This window comes from Taeniopygia guttata, chromosome 3 (genome assembly GCF_048771995.1).
Source record: "Taeniopygia guttata chromosome 3, bTaeGut7.mat, whole genome shotgun sequence".
NCBI lineage: Eukaryota > Metazoa > Chordata > Aves > Passeriformes > Estrildidae > Taeniopygia > Taeniopygia guttata.
In genome coordinates this window covers 115,386,844-115,402,676 of record NC_133027.1, presented here as the reverse complement: position 1 = coordinate 115,402,676, position 15,833 = coordinate 115,386,844, and the positions used below count along the sequence as shown (strand labels likewise).

General features: G+C 45.4%; 2 long non-coding RNA genes across 2 annotated transcripts; both read right to left on the bottom strand.

The window, feature by feature from the left end:
* Positions 1–35: 35 nt before the first annotated feature.
* LOC140683840 (uncharacterized) lies at positions 36–6,778 on the bottom strand. The gene is made up of 2 exons (XR_012055396.1): positions 3,477–6,778; positions 36–2,829 (listed from the first exon to the last, which is right to left on the bottom strand). It is a non-coding gene; the product is annotated as an uncharacterized lncRNA (long non-coding RNA).
* Positions 6,779–7,503: 725 nt separating this feature from the next.
* Positions 7,504–10,932, bottom strand: LOC140683835 (uncharacterized). The gene is made up of 2 exons (XR_012055390.1): positions 10,638–10,932; positions 7,504–10,293 (listed from the first exon to the last, which is right to left on the bottom strand). It is a non-coding gene; the product is annotated as an uncharacterized lncRNA (long non-coding RNA).
* Between the last annotated feature and the right edge of the window lie 4,901 nt (positions 10,933–15,833).

Genomic DNA, 15,833 nt, shown 5'->3' with positions numbered 1-15,833 from the left:
GGCGGCCGCGGGCGGCGGGCTGCAGTACCGCCCTCTGCCCACAGGGCGGCAGCACTGCCGCCCGCCACCGCCGGGGGCCGCCGCTCGCCTCGGGGCCGCGGGCGGGGCCGGCGGCAGAAAAGAACGGGCGCGATGCCCTCCGGAACCTGCCCTGCAGCAAATGCCCCAAAACATCCCGCGCGGAAAAGAACGCCAGCAGAAAAACCCCTGCCTCTAACCCAACAGGAACCAAAAGCAAAAACCTTCTCTTTTAAACTGCATTTCAAGCTCTTTTATTTTTATATTTTTCATATTTATATTCACATTCGGATTTATAACGTATATTGATGTGTAATTGTATTTTTATAATTTCTTACATTTATTCCTTTATTACAATTTATATTTTTATGCATTGCTTAATACATTGCTTACATATTTCTATAGATAGATTTCTATTTCTAAAAGGTTTATATTGCTTAAAATAAACCCCTGCCTCTATCCAAGTAAAAATCTTTTAAAAACCCCTTTTCTTTTAAACTGCGTTTAAATTTATCTCTATATTTCGCATTTATATTCAAATTTACGTTTAAAATGTAGATTGATGTATGGTGTTATATGAAAGTATAAAATAGAAATGAAAATAAATATTCAGAAGAGATAGAATAGAAAAATCTCTGCATACATTGAATATATATTTCTATATTTAGAATGATATCAAAATAAAAGGTATATTCATTTTTCTTCCATTAAAACCCTGCCTCTAACCAAATAAAAAGCAAAAAAAAGCCCCTTCTTTAAACGATACTCGAATATTTATATATTGTTTTCATCATTATAGTCACATTTGCATTTCTACTTTATAGTGACGTATTTAGAAATATATATCATATATATATATATATCATATATATATATATTAAGGTAGCAAGATAGACAAATTATTATTTATATTATATTTCACACATACTGCTAATACTTATTTTTACTTACCTTTGAATTTTTTATATAGATCCCCAGCAACAGTATTTAGAGCATCTGCAAATAAAAGACTGGGAAACAGTTATTTTACTCCATCAGAACTTGGGAAAGGCCAGATTTAGATCTCTCCAAAGGGTCAAAGCTACATAACACCAGTTAATACCATTTACTGTAGAAGCTGAACTGATTTTGGTCTACACATAAGTTTCCTGTTTCTGCCAAACTTCTGCATGAATATTAAAAGTCTGAAGAATGACCACAAGCAGATCACCTAAACCTACAAGCTCACTGTTTCCCATTTTTAACCATGCCAGGATCTTCTCTTTTGATCACGTGAGTGGACATTTCCCTCTAAAACCTTCTGACCTAACCAAGAAGTCTCACCATTACCAAAGTTTCACACCAAAAGCAAAGCACCTCTGTCTGTATCATGCCTGCTGATGGTGCCAGCACACAGTATGGCCCAAGGTGTCTGCCCCATGGATTTCCCCGGGGTATTCACACTTTTCCAAAGGTAGCCAGCACCTACGCTGACTCTGAAAACAATTGCCCTTGCAAGAAGGGTCCATGGCAGCTCGGGGCACTCGTGGTCAGCCACAGGGCCTTGACACACAGAACAGGATAAAGGGACTTGGAGGATTCCCACAGCTGGCCTGCACTGACAGATAGAGCAAGCCCCTTGGGATTGTGGAGTGAATTCTGCCTCCCAAGGACTGCAGGCTCACATCCACACCCAGGACTATTCAGAAGAGCTGCAGCAAGAGCAGACATCGGGCAGCTCAGGGTTTCTCTAAGCCCAGTCCTACAAGCCTGTGGGAGCCACAGGTAGCCAGGAAGTTCCTGAGAAATCCAGACCCTCAGCCAGCAGCACAAAGTCCCAGAGCTGCCAAATCAGAGAGAACTGCCTTCCACCTCTTTTCGCTCACACACTGATGCTGAAAACTGCCAGACAGGCTAAAAGTCACTCAGGGAGATATAGAGGGTGTTACTGATAAAGAGTTCTAGGGAAGCTGGATGGCCAGCATCCATCAAACTATCTTCTGGAAATCCCAGCTGTCACATTTCACTCCACTTTTCCCTTTAACTCAGGCTTTCCCCTTCCAGAATCAATTCTTCCTCCCCACCCTCTCCCACTCCCTGTGCAGATAGCTGGCAACACGCACAAGCTGGATCCACATGTGGTCACTGAAATTTGGCTGCACAGCTGACCTTTGCTGCTGCCAAAGGGAGGGAATTCCAGGCCAGAGCACCCCTCTCTGCCTGCCCTTCACTTTTCAGAGCTAATTGGCTTTTCTATCCCTTTCAGCACAGCACAGCATGGCCTCGTGGAGCTTGAAAAGCAGCAGTGGTTTTTATCACCATGGTGCAACGGAGAGAAGACTTCAGAGCATTTTCTGGGAACGCCACATACAGTTATATTACACTTGCAGAATTGTCTGGCTATTGTGTCTCCTAAGTCACACAGTGGACTACAAACAGTGCTGTTTCAGGGAAACTCTCTACAACCACTGAAAGTAAGTCACTAACTCTGTTAGAGCAGGCAATGGACTCACATGTTCACAAAAACTGACTACACATGCTAAAGCCAGACGCTTTGTAGGTAAATGAGAAACACCTCTGGTTTGGGGCCCATCCCTCAGGCAGCAGGTTTTTTTTGCATGGACAGGATGATTACTACTTGCGGGGCTATATGAAACATTTACCTTTTTATCCAAGTTATGAAAGAATAGCTTTGAAAAGCACAGTAATCCAAGGCCAAAAAGACAGGCAGACAAATGGACAGATTTCAGCCACTCGTTTGGTTTTCTTGGCGAGAGCTTTTTGCTCTTCCAAGGGCTGACCTTATGCATTTGCCAGGTCTGGATGATCCACCTGAAAAAAAAAAAAAAAAACCAAAAAGGCTTAAAGGAAATTTCAACAGCAGACTCTTCTGGAGGTGTCTTCTGTCAATCTCCAGCTTCCCACAGGACTTGGTGCTTGTCTGGGGCTTTTGAGGAACAGCTCATAAATTGCTGCTATTCAGCCACTGGCAGTTGAATCCTGCTTTATTTAGTTTTTGGAATCTTGTAGTGGATCCTCCCTGCTTCCTTCCTCCAGTCCCTGCTCACATTTAGTTTCAGTTTCCTGGAGCTAAGAGTGTTGACCCCTTTAAAAGCAGCAGCAGCAGCAAGAAAACCACAAAGCAAGAAAACCCTGTCCTGACCATAAATGTTGTACCCTCTGCATAGAGAGAAACTCCACCAACTTTTCAGGAAGAAGATGCAACAAACTCTTTTGCAGCATATCCTGATATGACAGCCTTGCAGCATACAGAATCCAGCCTAGCAAGGAAAAAATAAAAAAAAAAAGTGTTGTGTTAAAAAAAATGCACAAGGAAAAGGTGCTATTTTACATGGATCACAGTAAAGCCACAACAACCTAAGGGTTAATTTCTTCATGAGAATGTTTGAAGTCTAAATTTGAAATCTGTTGTCAACTGCAGCTGGCTAAAATGGAAAGGGCTACATTTCTTTGCTTACCTTGATGCCTACTGGGATCTGCTTTAGGGCCAATTTTGCATGAAGCTCCTGGGAATTACTCATCTGTCTTCTTGCATGAGATGAAATATATCTGTTAGAAGGTTGCAAAATGTGTTAGGATGCATTGCAGTGCTGTGCTCTTCCAGGACAGAGGCACAAAGTCTGATTCTTACCGTAGCTGGGACTTTGGGGATTCCCAGAGCCATTTTCATGGCATCTAATTTTAGGTCCTTTTCAGACAGATTTGTAATGACAATTTGGTTTATAGCCCCTCCCTCTGTGCCAGGGGCAGGAAAGTCTATCAAAGCAAATAAGGGAATTCTTCATCCTGGAATTCTGCAGGAATTCCCAATCCCGGAAATCCGGGAATTCCCCATCCTGGAATTCCGGGAGTTCTCAACATTGGAAATCTGGGAATTCTCAATCCTGGAATTCCCCAGCCTGGAATTCCGGGAATTCCCGCTGCTCCCTTTGCCTTTGGAGCTGCCCTTCCTGGCAGAATTCCCAGATTTCCTGGCGGAATTCCCGGATTTCCTGGCGGAATCCCCGGATTTCCCGCCGGGATTCCGGAATTTCCTGTCAGAATTCCCGGAATTCCGGGTTTTTTCCGGGATCTCTCCGTGCCCCAGCAGCTCCCGGAGCCGTTTCCGCTCCGGGGGGTCCCGGTAATTCCGGCTCCCGTAAAACTGAGCCACGGAAAGTTGGGAACGCACCGGGATTCCCGGAATTCCCGGATTTCCTGACAGAATTCCCGGATTTCCTGATGCCATTCCTGCATTTCCAGCCAGGAGTCCCGAATTTCCCGTTGGAATTCCTGAATTTCCAACTGGAATTCCCGAATTTCTTTCTGGAATTCCTGAATTTTCCGCCAGAATTCCTGAATTTCCTGTCGGAATTCCCGGATTTCCGGCGGGGATCTGCAGCCTCCGGGCCGGCGCCGCTTTCTCCACGATTTCCTGGGAATTTTGGGAATTTTTTTGGGTGTTTTCTGGAGCTGCTCGGAGCCGTTTGGGCGGGGGGGTCCGGAATTCCCAGCGGGAGCTGAAAAAAAAAAACGGGAATGAGGGAGGGGGGAGGGGTGGGAATTCCCAAATCCCAAAATTCCCAAATCCCCAATTTAGGGGATTTTTGGGGAATATTTGGGTTTTTTTGGGATTTAGGGGATTTGGGTGTTTGGGATTTTGGGGATTTTTGGGGGATTTTTGGAGGATTTTGGGATTTAGGGGATTTTAGGGGTTTGGGATTTTGGATTTAGGGGATTTTTGGGGGATTTTTGGAGCATTTTGGGGTTTGGGGGGATTTAGGGGATTTTGGGGTTTGGGATTTGGGGATTTTTGGAGGATTTTGGGGTTTGGGGGATTTTGGGGGGGGATATTTGGGGGGTTTTGGGGATTTGGGGGACTTCAGGGGGGATTTTTAGGGGATTTTGGGGGTTTGGGATCTGGGGGATTTTTGGGGTTTGGGATTTTGGAATTGAGGGAATTTTTGGGGAATATTTGGGGTTTTTGGGGATGTAGGGGATTTGGGGGTTTGGGATTTTGGGGATTTTTGGGGGATTTTTGGAGGATTTTGGGATTTAGGGGATTTTTGGGGTTTGGGATTTTGGATTTAGGGGATTTTTGGGGGATTTTTGGAGCATTTGGGGTTTGGGGGGATTTAGGGGATTTTGGGGTTTGGGATTTGGGGATTTTTGGAGGATTTTGGGGTTTGGGGGATTTTTGGGGGGGATATTTGGGGGGTTTTGGGGATTTGGGGGACTTCAGGGGGGATTTTTAGGGGATTTTGGGGGTTTGGGATCTGGGGGATTTTTGGGGTTTGGGATTTTGGAATTGAGGGGATTTTTGGGGAATATTTGGGGTTTTTGGGGATGTAGGGGATTTGGGGGTTTGGGATTTTGGGGATTTTTGGGGGATTTTTGGAGGATTTTGGGATTTAGGGGATTTTTGGGGTTTGGGATTTTGGATTTAGGGGATTTTTGGGGGATTTTTGGAGCATTTTGGGGTTTGGGGGGATTTAGGGGATTTTGGGGTTTGGGATTTGGGGATTTTTGGAGGATTTTGGGGTTTGGGGGATTTTTGGGGGGGATATTTGGGGGGTTTTGGGGATTTGGGGGACTTCAGGGGGGATTTTTAGGGGATTTTGGGGGTTTGGGATCTGGGGGATTTTTGGGGTTTGGGATTTTGGAATTGAGGGGATTTTTGGGGAATATTTGGGGTTTTTGGGGATGTAGGGGATTTGGGGGTTTGGGATTTTGGGGATTTTTGGGGGATTTTTGGAGGATTTTGGGATTTAGGGGATTTTTGGGGTTTGGGATTTTGGATTTAGGGGATTTTTGGGGGATTTTTGGAGCATTTTGGGGTTTGGGGGGATTTAGGGGATTTTGGGGTTTGGGATTTGGGGATTTTTGGAGGATTTTGGGGTTTGGGGGATTTTGGGGGGGGATATTTGGGGGGTTTTGGGGATTTGGGGGACTTCAGGGGGGATTTTTAGGGGATTTTGGGGGTTTGGGATCTGGGGGATTTTTGGGGTTTGGGATTTTGGAATTGAGGGGATTTTTGGGGAATATTTGGGGTTTTTGGGGATGTAGGGGATTTGGGGGTTTGGGATTTTGGGGATTTTTGGGGGATTTTTGGAGGATTTTGGGATTTAGGGGATTTTTGGGGTTTGGGATTTTGGATTTAGGGGATTTTTGGGGGATTTTTGGAGCATTTGGGGTTTGGGGGGATTTAGGGGATTTTGGGGTTTGGGATTTGGGGATTTTTGGAGGATTTTGGGGTTTGGGGGATTTTTGGGGGGGATATTTGGGGGGTTTTGGGGATTTGGGGGACTTCAGGGGGGATTTTTAGGGGATTTTGGGGGTTTGGGATCTGGGGGATTTTTGGGGTTTGGGATTTTGGAATTGAGGGGATTTTTGGGGAATATTTGGGGTTTTTGGGGATGTAGGGGATTTGGGGGATTGGGATTTGGGGATTTTTGGAGGATTTTGGGGTTTTGGGTTTTTTTGAGGTCTAGTGTTTTTTGGGGGGGTTTGGGGGGGGGGTTTGGGAATTTGAAATTTAGGGGATTTTTGGGGGATGTCTGAGGTTTGGGGGGATTTTTGGGGGATTTGGGGTTTCAGGCTCACCCGGGCGGGTCCCGGCTCCGTTTCGAGGCGGTTCCGGAGCTGCTGCGGATCCGGGAGAGGCTGAGCAGGGCCGGGATCCCGGGAACCCGAACCCCAAATCCCCAAATCCCCAAAATCCCAAACCCCAAATTCCCAAATCCCCAAAACCCCCCAAACTCCCAAAACACCAAATTTTCAAAAATCCCAAACCCCCAAAAAACAGATGGCAAGGTTCTCCCCCCCCACGCAGTGCGCATGCGCGGTTTCCTTTGCCGTACGCCCGCTTTGCGCATGCGCACTGGAATTTCCGTACAGCATCATGGCCGCCTTCCTACAGCAGAGTTCCATTTTCCGTACAGTGTCATGGCCGCTAGGCGCATGCGCACTGGAAATTCCTCTTCTGCGCGCAAAGCACCAAGCCTGTTTCCTGACCAGAGCTTGTTTTTGAGGCTCGGGCCGCCCGAGCCGCCGCCGCCCCCCGCCCTGCGCTCACAGACACCGCCCCGCGCGCCGCTCGCCGCGCGCTCCCGCCCCGGCACCGGCGGCTGCAGTACCGCCCTCTGCCCACAATGGGGGCAGCACTTTTCAAGCGAGCCCGCCACCAGGGACTCGCAAGATGGCGGCCCGTGGGGACCTGGACGGAGAGAGGCGTATTACGCCGATGCCCGTCGGCCCCCGCCAAAAACCCGCACGCTCGCGGTGCTTCTGACCCCACAGCCCCTGTGCACGGCACCGGAACCGCCGCGGAAAATCCCGTCGGGGGGCGCCGGCGTTGGGGACAATTCAGGCAGTGTAGAAAAAACAGACACGGGTCCTCGAATGCCGACGTCCTCCTTTTCGCGCCATCTCGAGAAGGTCAAGCGAGTCCGCGACAAGCCACTCCCAAGATGGCGGCCGCGGGCGGCGGGCTGCAGTACCGCCCTCTGCCCACAGGGCGGCAGCACTGCCGCCCGCCACCGCCGGGGGCCGCCGCTCGCCTCGGGGCCGCGGGCGGGGCCGGCGGCAGAAAAGAACGGGCGCGATGCCCTCCGGAACCTGCCCTGCAGCAAATGCCCCAAAACATCCCGCGCGGAAAAGAACGCCAGCAGAAAAACCCCTGCCTCTAACCCAACAGGAACCAAAAGCAAAAACCTTCTCTTTTAAACTGCATTTCAAGCTCTTTTATTTTTATATTTTTCATATTTATATTCACATTCGGATTTATAACGTATATTGATGTGTAATTGTATTTTTATAATTTCTTACATTTATTCCTTTATTACAATTTATATTTTTATGCATTGCTTAATACATTGCTTACATATTTCTATAGATAGATTTCTATTTCTAAAAGGTTTCTATTGCTTAAAATAAACCCCTGCCTCTATCCAAGTAAAAATCTTTTAAAAACCCCTTTTCTTTTAAACTGCGTTTAAATTTATCTCTATATTTCGCATTTATATTCAAATTTACGTTTAAAATGTAGATTGATGTATGGTGTTATATGAAAGTATAAAATAGAAATGAAAATAAATATTCAGAAGAGATAGAATAGAAAAATCTCTGCATACATTGAATATATATTTCTATATTTAGAATGATATCAAAATAAAAGGTATATTCATTTTTCTTCCATTAAAACCCTGCCTCTAACCAAATAAAAAGCAAAAAAAAAGCCCCTTCTTTAAACGATACTTGAATATTTATATATTGTTTTCATCATTATAGTCACATTTGCATTTCTACTTTATAGTGACGTATTTAGAAATATATATGATATATATATATATATATATATATATAAAGGTAGCAAGATAGACAAATTATTATTTATATTATATTTCACACATACTGCTAATACTTATTTTTACTTACCTTTGAATTTTTTATATAGATCCCCAGCAACAATATTTAGAGCATCTGCAAATAAAAGACTGGGAAACAGTTATTTTACTCCATCAGAACTTGGGAAAGGCCAGATTTAGATCTCTCCAAAGGGTCAAAGCTACATAACACCAGTTAATACCATTTACTGTAGAAGCTGAACTGATTTTGGTCTACACATAAGTTTCCTGTTTCTGCCAAACTTCTGCATGAATATTAAAAGTCTGAAGAATGACCACAAGCAGATCACCTAAACCTACAAGCTCACTGTTTCCCATTTTTAACCATGCCAGGATCTTCTCTTTTGATCACGTGAGTGGACATTTCCCTCTAAAACCTTCTGACCTAACCAAGAAGTCTCACCATTACCAAAGTTTCACACCAAAAGCAAAGCACCTCTGTCTGTATCATGCCTGCTGATGGTGCCAGCACACAGTATGGCCCAAGGTGTCTGCCCCATGGATTTCCCCGGGGTATTCACACTTTTCCAAAGGTAGCCAGCACCTACGCTGACTCTGAAAACAATTGCCCTTGCAAGAAGGGTCCATGGCAGCTCGGGGCACTCGTGGTCAGCCACAGGGCCTTGACACACAGAACAGGATAAAGGGACTTGGAGGATTCCCACAGCTGGCCTGCACTGACAGATAGAGCAAGTCCCTTGGGATTGTGGAGTGAATTCTGCCTCCCAAGGACTGCAGGCTCACATCCACACCCAGGACTATTCAGAAGAGCTGCAGCAAGAGCAGACATCGGGCAGCTCAGGGTTTCTCTAAGCCCAGTCCTACAAGCCTGTGGGAGCCACAGGTAGCCAGGAAGTTCCTGAGGAATCCAGACCCTCAGCCAGCAGCACAAAGTCCCAGAGCTGCCAAATCAGAGAGAACTGCCTTCCACCTCTTTTCGCTCACACACTGATGCTGAAAACTGCCAGACAGGCTAAAAGTCACTCAGGGAGATATAGAGGGTGTTACTGATAAAGAGTTCTAGGGAAGCTGGATGGCCAGCATCCATCAAACTATCTTCTGGAAATCCCAGCTGTCACATTTCACTCCACTTTTCCCTTTAACTCAGGCTTTCCCCTTCCAGAATCAATTCTTCCTCCCCACCCTCTCCCACTCCCTGTGCAGATAGCTGGCAACACGCACAAGCTGGATCCACATGTGGTCACTGAAATTTGGCTGCACAGCTGACCTTTGCTGCTGCCAAAGGGAGGGAATTCCAGGCCAGAGCACCCCTCTCTGCCTGCCCTTCACTTTTCAGAGCTAATTGGCTTTTCTATCCCTTTCAGCACAGCACAGCATGGCCTCGTGGAGCTTGAAAAGCAGCAGTGGTTTTTATCACCATGGTGCAACGGAGAGAAGACTTCAGAGCATTTTCTGGGAACGCCACATACAGTTATATTACACTTGCAGAATTGTCTGGCTATTGTGTCTCCTAAGTCACACAGTGGACTACAAACAGTGCTGTTTCAGGGAAACTCTCTACAACCACTGAAAGTAAGTCACTAACTCTGTTAGAGCAGGCAATGGACTCACATGTTCACAAAAACTGACTACACATGCTAAAGCCAGACGCTTTGTAGGTAAATGAGAAACACCTCTGGTTTGGGGCCCATCCCTCAGGCAGCAGGTTTTTTTTGCATGGACAGGATGATTACTACTTGCGGGGCTATATGAAACATTTACCTTTTTATCCAAGTTATGAAAGAATAGCTTTGAAAAGCACAGTAATCCAAGGCCAAAAAGACAGGCAGACAAATGGACAGATTTCAGCCACTCGTTTGGTTTTCTTGGCGAGAGCTTTTTGCTCTTCCAAGGGCTGACCTTATGCATTTGCCAGGTCTGGATGATCCACCTGAAAAAAAAAAAAAAAACCAAAAAGGCTTAAAGGAAATTTCAACAGCAGACTCTTCTGGAGGTGTCTTCTGTCAATCTCCAGCTTCCCACAGGACTTGGTGCTTGTCTGGGGCTTTTGAGGAACAGCTCATAAATTGCTGCTATTCAGCCACTGGCAGTTGAATCCTGCTTTATTTAGTTTTTGGAATCTTGTAGTGGATCCTCCCTGCTTCCTTCCTCCAGTCCCTGCTCACATTTAGTTTCAGTTTCCTGGAGCTAAGAGTGTTGACCCCTTTAAAAGCAGCAGCAGCAGCAAGAAAACCACAAAGCAAGAAAACCCTGTCCTGACCATAAATGTTGTACCCTCTGCATAGAGAGAAACTCCACCAACTTTTCAGGAAGAAGATGCAACAAACTCTTTTGCAGCATATCCTGATATGACAGCCTTGCAGCATACAGAATCCAGCCTAGCAAGGAAAAAATAAAAAAAAAAAGTGTTGTGTTAAAAAAAATGCACAAGGAAAAGGTGCTATTTTACATGGATCACAGTAAAGCCACAACAACCTAAGGGTTAATTTCTTCATGAGAATGTTTGAAGTCTAAATTTGAAATCTGTTGTCAACTGCAGCTGGCTAAAATGGAAAGGGCTACATTTCTTTGCTTACCTTGATGCCTACTGGGATCTGCTTTAGGGCCAATTTTGCATGAAGCTCCTGGGAATTACTCATCTGTCTTCTTGCATGAGATGAAATATATCTGTTAGAAGGTTGCAAAATGTGTTAGGATGCATTGCAGTGCTGTGCTCTTCCAGGACAGAGGCACAAAGTCTGATTCTTACCGTAGCTGGGACTTTGGGGATTCCCAGAGCCATTTTCATGGCATCTAATTTTAGGTCCTTTTCAGACAGATTTGTAATGACAATTTGGTTTATAGCCCCTCCCTCTGTGCCAGGGGCAGGAAAGTCTATCAAAGCAAATAAGGGAATTCTTCATCCTGGAATTCTGCAGGAATTCCCAATCCCGGAAATCCGGGAATTCCCCATCCTGGAATTCCGGGAGTTCTCAACATTGGAAATCTGGGAATTCTCAATCCTGGAATTCCCCAGCCTGGAATTCCGGGAATTCCCGCTGCTCCCTTTGCCTTTGGAGCTGCCCTTCCTGGCAGAATTCCCAGATTTCCTGGCGGAATTCCCGGATTTCCTGGCGGAATCCCCGGATTTCCCGCCGGGATTCCGGAATTTCCTGTCGGAATTCCCGGAATTCCGGGTTTTTTCCGGGATCTCTCCGTGCCCCAGCAGCTCCCGGAGCCGTTTCCGCTCCGGGGGGTCCCGGTAATTCCGGCTCCCGTAAAACTGAGCCACGGAAAGTTGGGAACGCACCGGGATTCCCGGAATTCCCGGATTTCCTGACAGAATTCCCGGATTTCCTGATGCCATTCCTGCATTTCCAGCCAGGAGTCCCGAATTTCCCGTTGGAATTCCTGAATTTCCAACTGGAATTCCCGAATTTCTTTCTGGAATTCCTGAATTTTCCACCAGAATTCCTGAATTTCCTGTCGGAATTCCCGGATTTCCGGCGGGGATCTGCAGCCTCCGGGCCGGCGCCGCTTTCTCCACGATTTCCTGGGAATTTTGGGAATTTTTTTGGGTGTTTTCTGGAGCTGCTCGGAGCCGTTTGGGCGGGGGGGTCCGGAATTCCCAGCGGGAGCTGAAAAAAAAAAACGGGAATGAGGGAGGGGGGAGGGGTGGGAATTCCCAAATCCCAAAATTCCCAAATCCCCAATTTAGGGGATTTTTGGGGAATATTTGGGTTTTTTTGGGATTTAGGGGATTTGGGTGTTTGGGATTTTGGGGATTTTTGGGGGATTTTTGGAGGATTTTGGGATTTAGGGGATTTTTGGGGTTAGGGATTTTGGATTTAGGGGATTTTTGGGGGATTTTTGGAGCATTTTGGGGTTTGGGGGGATTTAGGGGATTTTGGGGTTTGGGATTTGGGGATTTTTGGAGGATTTTGGGGTTTGGGGGATTTTTGGGGGGGATATTTGGGGGGTTTTGGGGATTTGGGGGACTTCAGGGGGGATTTTTAGGGGATTTTGGGGGTTTGGGATCTGGGGGATTTTTGGGGTTTGGGATTTTGGAATTGAGGGGATTTTTGGGGAATATTTGGGGTTTTTGGGGATGTAGGGGATTTGGGGGTTTGGGATTTTGGGGATTTTTGGGGGATTTTTGGAGGATTTTGGGATTTAGGGGATTTTTGGGGTTTGGGATTTTGGATTTAGGGGATTTTTGGGGGATTTTTGGAGCATTTTGGGGTTTGGGGGGATTTAGGGGATTTTGGGGTTTGGGATTTGGGGATTTTTGGAGGATTTTGGGGTTTGGGGGATTTTTGGGGGGATATTTGGGGGGTTTTGGGGATTTGGGGTTTCAGGCTCACCCGGGCGGGTCCCGGCTCCGTTTCGAGGCGGTTCCGGAGCTGCTGCGGATCCGGGAGAGGCTGAGCAGGGCCGGGATCCCGGGAACCCGAACCCCAAATCCCCAAATCCCCAAAATCCCAAACCCCAAATTCCCAAATCCCCAAAACCCCCCAAACTCCCAAACCACCAAATTTCCAAAAATCCCAAACCCCCAAAAAACAGATGGCAAGGTTCTCCCCCCCCCACGCAGTGCGCATGCGCGGTTCCCTTTGCCGTACGCCCGCTTTGCGCATGCGCACTGGAATTTCCGTACAGCATAATGGCCGCCTTCCTACAGCAGAGTTCCATTTTCCGTACAGTGTCATGGCCGCCTTGCGCATGCGCAGTACCAGTTTCCGTTGCGGTGTCATGGCCGCTAGGCGCATGCGCACTGGGTTTTCCGTACAGCATCATGGCCGCCTCCCTACAGCAGAGTTCCATTTTCCGTACACTGTCATGGCCGCCTTGCGCATGCGTAGTTTTATTTTCCCGCGCGGTGTCATGGCCGCTTTGCGCATGCGCACTGGAATTTCCGTACAGCATCATGGCCGCCTTCCTACAGCACAGTTCCATTTTCCGTACAGTGTCATGGCCGCTAGGCGCATGCGCACTGGAAATTCCTCTTCTGCGCGCAAAGCACCAAGCTTGTTTCCTGACCAGAGCTTGTTTTTGAGGCTCGGGCCGCCCGAGCCGCCGCCGCCCCCCGCCCTGCGCTCACAGACACCGCCCCGCGCGCCGCTCGCCGCGCGCTCCCGCCCCGGCACCGGCGGCTGCAGTACCGCCCTCTGCCCACAATGGGGGCAGCACTTTTCAAGCGAGCCCGCCACCAGGGACTCGCAAGATGGCGGCCCGTGGGGACCTGGACGGAGAGAGGCGTATTACGCCGATGCCCGTCGGCCCCCGCCAAAAACCCGCACGCTCGCGGTGCTGCTGACCCCACAGCCCCTGTGCACGGCACCGGAACCGCCGCGGAAAATCCCGTCGGGGGGCGCCGGCGTTGGGGACGATTCAGGCAGTGTAGAAAAAACAGACACGGGTCCTCGAATGCCGACGTCCTCTTTTTCGCGCCATCTCGAGAAGGTCAAGCGAGTCCGCGACAAGCCACTCCCAAGATGGCGGCCGCGGGCGGCGGGCTGCAGTACCGCCCTCTGCCCACAGGGCGGCAGCACTGCCGCCCGCCACCGCCGGGGGCCGCCGCTCGCCTCGGGGCCGCGGGCGGGGCCGGCGGCAGAAAAGAACGGGCGCGATGCCCTCCGGAACCTGCCCTGCAGCAAATGCCCCAAAACATCCCGCGTGGAAAAGAACGCCAGCAGAAAAACCCCTGCCTCTAACCCAACAGGAACCAAAAGCAAAAACCTTCTCTTTTAAACTGCATTTCAAGCTCTTTTATTTTTATATTTTTCATATTTATATTCACATTCGGATTTATAACGTATATTGATGTGTAATTGTATTTTTATAATTTCTTACATTTATTCCTATTATATTTTATTATATTTTATATTTTTTCACATATCTTAATATATTGCTTATATATTTCTATAGTTAGATTTAGATTTCTAAAAGGTTTATATGGCTTCAAATAAACACCCTGCCCCTATCCAAGTAAAAATCTTTTTTAAAAGCCCCTTTCTTTTATACTTAAAATAACACCTCCTCCCCATAAAGAGACCCATCAACCATTAGACAAAAAGCCCTAGTGCCAGTCTCATGCTTGCACATCTAACAGGAGACCCTCCCCATAACCAAACAAAAAATGAAAATAACGTACCAAAAGTAGTCCTTACTAACATTAAAAATACAACTCAACCGTATCCAAAAACCCCTCACCTTTATTTCCTCCAAACACCAAATACTCTTCAAATTCTAAACAACAAAAACCATCAGAACATACTTCAAATATAGAAAAGCCTAACCATATAAATATTTGTCAAAGCCCACAAAAACTATAAAACAATCTAATCAATATCCTGCATTAAAAAAAAAAAAACCACTATACAAATTAGTACCATTTGAAATGTAACACAAATAAAAATATTTTCCTAAGAAACATGTCTCCCAATAAGTAAAACCACCCTGTAAAGATATAAGTAATAATCATAACTCAACAAGCTAAAATTTTTTCAAAACCAAAAGACTTAAAAAACCTTCAATATTTATAAGTAATAACATTTAATATGTTAAGTATTAATGAAATCAAACAAAATTAAATGTCAATACATTTAAACAAATACATTTTCTTTTTATCAATTAAAATTAAGTTTATTATTCCTTACTATCAAAATTCATTCAGTCTAAATTTAAATGTTATTTAATATAACTTATGCTAAATTTTATTAAAAATCATTTCTCTAAACTATACAGTATATGGTCAATTTTCTTAAAAAAATAAAACACCTCCAATTAAAACAACTAAAAGAAAACACTAACAAACGCCTATTCAGAAGTAAAAAAAAGTACACTGTATTATATCATCAATTTCATCAAAAATTCTGTACTTCATTACAATCTCTACTCTTATCTTTTAGAAGCGACACCAAAAAATAGCAATTACTATTCATATCATGCTGTTTGAAAATTTTACTCTATTTCCTGAATATATAAATATTTTTTAAAAGTTATCCTAACTTCTTCAAACACTTACCACTAATATACTAATCATATTATATCAATATATAAGCTTTTATAATAAACAATATTTATTAAATATTGTTATGATATTTACAACCAACTTTCATATACTTTATTATCTCTTTATAGAATGATCTAAAAAACACACATAAAATTTCTAATTCCTACTTTTTTATTCTCAACTTATACAGCGCTTAAACCAAGTTAACTCTCTAACTAATCTCTACACTAACTCTATAATTTAACTTAATGTTATATCATAATTTTAACTATTTTTCAAGATTAAAAAGGTATTCCATTAAAAACCTCCTCCAAACTGTTAAACTTATCACTTTCCTCAGTTATTATTACAAAATCACTTGAATACAAAATCCAACTACAACATTAATTTCTTTTTCTAAGTTTCACACTAAGTAATCACTCTCTCATACATTTCCTGCACCTTCACACTCTCAATATCCAAATCCAAACTCACAA